The sequence below is a fragment of the Misgurnus anguillicaudatus genome, chromosome 21 (genome assembly GCF_027580225.2).
Source record: "Misgurnus anguillicaudatus chromosome 21, ASM2758022v2, whole genome shotgun sequence".
Classification (NCBI taxonomy): domain Eukaryota; kingdom Metazoa; phylum Chordata; class Actinopteri; order Cypriniformes; family Cobitidae; genus Misgurnus; species Misgurnus anguillicaudatus.
Window position 1 is genome coordinate 16,939,288 of NC_073357.2, and position 4,507 is coordinate 16,943,794.

Below are 4,507 nucleotides of genomic sequence, written 5' to 3' on the forward strand. Positions count from 1 at the left end.
CATTGACTTGCATTGTACTACAGTATGAATTTGACGTCAGTGCTCAAATCTGGAAAACGCTTACACTTCTGATTATTTCAAAATCATCAAGTGTTTCATTTGGGACGATACTACTCTTCTAAAATGTATACACTTGATGTGTGAGTGCATAGTGTGTAGTTTAAGTGTATAGTGTGTAGTATGTCATTTGGGACAGAGCTTATGAATAGTTTTCACTACAGGATTTAAAAAGAACACCAAACATCATGGTTGTGCGTCATGAGCAAGTCGTTTCCCATTGGGCCCATAGTCAGTGTCCTTTTAAAATAGTTAGATTTGAGAGATTGATATTTTGTTAAAAATAGCTTCATCAAATGCGTAACAATTATGCACTAAAACTGTAATGTTAAAGGGACAGTTCACCCAAAAATGAAAATCTGTTATCATTTACTCACTCTTATGTTGTTACAAACCTGTATATATTTCCTTCTTCTGATGAAAACAAAGAAAGATGTTTTGAGAAATGTTTGTAACCACACTGATCTGAGGCCCCATTGACTTTCATAGTATTTCCTTTATTCTACTATAGAAGTCAATGGGGCCTCACATTGGTTTGATTACAAACATTTCTCAAAATATCTTCCTTTGTGTTCATCAGAACAAAGAAATATATACAGGTTTGATGACAGAACTTTAATTTTGGTTAAAATATCCCTTTAAGAGATTTGTTGTACGGCTTACTCAGATCTAGAGGTCAGGACCATTTCTAATGTTGTTTTTAAAGAAAAATGAAGGTGTATGTTCTATATTGTTTAGTGCATTACTGTGTAAAACACTAGTGTGAAGTAGAACTTAGTAATGAAAAAAACAATAAACCCCAACTAAGTGTATTTGCACACTGTTTGAAAAGTTGTACAATACATACGCCAAAGTCCAATTTTGCATGCACATGATACGCCAGTCCTTCCGGTTTTAATTATGCATCTTTTCATGTCATTTTATGTATTGGTTGTGTACTGGTATTTTTAAACCATTGTCTTTTGGGATTGGGGTTAGATTTGGGATTTGGGTTAGTATGTTGTTGTATGTATAGGTTTCCTATTTTTAAGCCATGCTCGCTTGAAGTTTGGGTTAGAATTGGAGTTAGGATGTCTGATATTTAACAGAAAGTTTTTCTAACTGCAATCCCAAGTGACAATAGTAAACAAAATTGGAAAAAAAGAAACCAATACATGAAATGACACAAAAAGATGTGCGGTATTAAGTGAACGGGAAGGACTGGCATATCATATGCACGCAAATTTGAACTTGGTATATTGCATGACTTTTTAATGGCGTGCTATTTATTATAGATAATTCATGAAAATAGGTTGATATCAACAGTCACTTAATATTAATTATGCCAATAAACGGGCCATAAATAATCCCATTTCATCTACTTTAAGGAGATTGTCTGAGAATTTTAAACTCTCTGGGGTGGTTTCCCCGACAGGGATTAGACTAGTCCTAGACTAAAATAAATGTAAGAGAGTCAAAACTGAAAACAACTTGCAGTGACATATCTTAAAATACATCAGTGCCCTTTGTTTTGACTTAAAATGCACACAAGTGATGTTTTCCGTTAGTTATATTACCTATTTAAACTAAGGCCTAGTCCTGGCTTAAGCTAATCTTTGTCTGGTAAACCACCCCTCTATGTTTTCTACACTAAAATACAAATTATTTTACAGATTCATAATTTTACAGAATACACCCTATTTCAAATCTATGGGGTTCCTTTTGTGCCAAAATTAAGTCAACATGCTATCCGTGTATGCTATGTGTCGACTTCCATGTCTATGTGTCTGTTTACTGTCTGTGTCCATGTGATTTCCTGCATGACTCAACTTGATCCCACACAAAACATGGGCCTGTCATGATCCTGCCATGAGACTAGATTAACCAGAACCATGACACTGTGCTTTTCATTATTTTTACTACTAGATGTCATCAAATAAGCATTATCTTCTGTTTAATCTTTTTTATTGAGCACATTACAACGAACATTAAGTCCTTCAATTTAAAATTGCATACAAAGCTAGCAAAGGGCAAAGTAACTAAAACATATCATAATGTCTGTTGAAAAAGTAATTTTTGCAGGTAAATCAAATTAAAACATTTAACCGACCAGTCAAACATTAAATAGTCTCAAACCAAACAAATTTCTCTCATTATATTGTAGTCCAACATATAAACTATACTATTGTTACAAAACTCATAAGAGAAAATAAATATCCTGTAGTGAAACATTTTCTTAAAATATGCTCTCCACACAGGTAATGACCCTGTGACTTTATTTAATTTGCTTATTTATAAGATGGGTAACAGCGCCACCTACTGCATATATGTTACTGGCTGGGAAGCGTTGCCTCTTTTTGACCAGATAACTAGTCTGTGGCTGGTAAAGAGTTAATGGTTGTAACATCTTGACCAAAGCATTTCTGTTGTCAAGGTCACCCTGGCACGACGCTTTGATATCGTGACATCATAAAGGGCACGCTCAAGTCATCGCGTGTAGAACAGCACGAGTCGTTCATGTGTCCCATTTGAAGTTGGCACCTCCTGACAGCTGCTGGATTTCTCCTTCAAAAGATATTTGTCTTTTCTTTAAGTTTTATGATGTTTGCTTATAGCGGTGGTTTTAAATGCAGTATTGCTTACAGAAGTAACGAAATATGGCAAAGCAATCAAATCAAGTTTTTATTGAGCTGTATTTTCAGCAAAAGAAGAAATTAAGTGATTTTAACTGCAGTCCGTGCGTTTTCACCAACACTGTAGTGAATTATTTTAATTCTTCTATTAAAAATTAATATTAAGTTCAATTTCATACTAAATTTGCTTTTCGCTAAGTAATTAAAGGGATAGTTTAACCAAAATAAAAATTCTGTCATCAAACCTGTATATATTTCTTTGTTCTGATGAACACAAAGGAAGATATTTTGAGAAATGTTTGTAATCAAACTAATGTGAGGCCCCATTGACTTCTATAGTAGAATAAAGGAACACTATGAAAGTCAATGGGGCCTCAGATCAGTTTGGTTACAAACATTTCTCAAAATATCTTTCTTTGTGTTCATCAGAGCAAAGAAATATATACAGGTTTGTAACAACATAAGAGTGAGTAAATGAAACAGTTTTAGTGCATAATTTTTATTTGATGAAGCTATTTTTGACAAAATAAGAGTTTTCAAAATGAGAATAATTCCTTGCAGAAATGTAAACAAGGCAGGAGCCAGGGATTTCCTAAAACTATTTTAAAAGGACACTGACTATGGGCCCAATGGGAAACGACTTGCTAATGATGCACAACCATGATGTTTGGTCTTCTTTTCAAATCCTGTAGTGAAAACTATTCATAAGCTCTTTCCCAAATGACATACTACAAACTATACACTTAAACTACACACTATGTACTCACACATCAAGTGTATACATTTTAGAAGAGTAGTATCGTCCCAAATGAAACACTTGATGGTTTTGTTCTAATCAGAAGTGTAAGTGTTTTCCAGATGAGGGCAATGACGTCAAATTCATACTGTATTACAATGCAAGTCAATGAAGATTAATTTGTACACTGTTCTTGTAATATAATTGTTATTTATTTTGTTCAACATGACTTTAAGTGTCAGACTGTCTCCACAGGTAAACTTCACTCTTACTGCATCTGACAGCCCCACCTCTCATACATTAAGCAAAGCCATACGGCCAAATATATATATATATATATATATATATATATATTTTTTTTTAACATATCCAAAAAATGGCCAAAAAAATATTTGCTGAAATATATTTTGGAATATATTTACAAAAATATATTTTTCACCATTATTTATATATATATTGTATATTTTGAAATGTAATTAAAAAATAAATGTATTTTTAAAGCATTTATATTTACATCGCATGGGAGAAAAGTTTTGAAAATGTTAAAATTAATTATATTTTAACTGCAAAAATATACTTATAATTTTATATTTTAAACATACTTATACATTTTATAAAACATTTATATTTTGGCCAGGAATCTTTTTTTTTTTGCTGTATAGATTGTAAAATTGGCCCTGAAATACATTTTGAAAAATATGAAAATATATGAAGGTTTCAACTAAATATTTTTCAAATAAAAGCAATATTAAATTAAGCTTTGCTTTTTACAAAAAATGTATTTAGCATGTATTTAAAACATATTTTTGACCAAAGAAAATCATTTTTTTGCCGTATGGGAAGCCGTTGATTGTATTTATTTCCAGCGTTGCACTCTTGGAGTGCATCATCCAAATACTTAAAGTACACTTTATCTATTATACTAGAAAATGGCTTAGAATAGTGCATAAGTGTGCGATTTGGGACACACCTTTCAAGTCCTATCGAATAATCAAAATATTGTGTTATAAAGTTTCAGGAAAGATGTAAAAAAAGAGACTTCATCCTATTGACAAGGAAAGCAGTGATATAGTAAATTATGTTGTATTTTTATATTGTATAT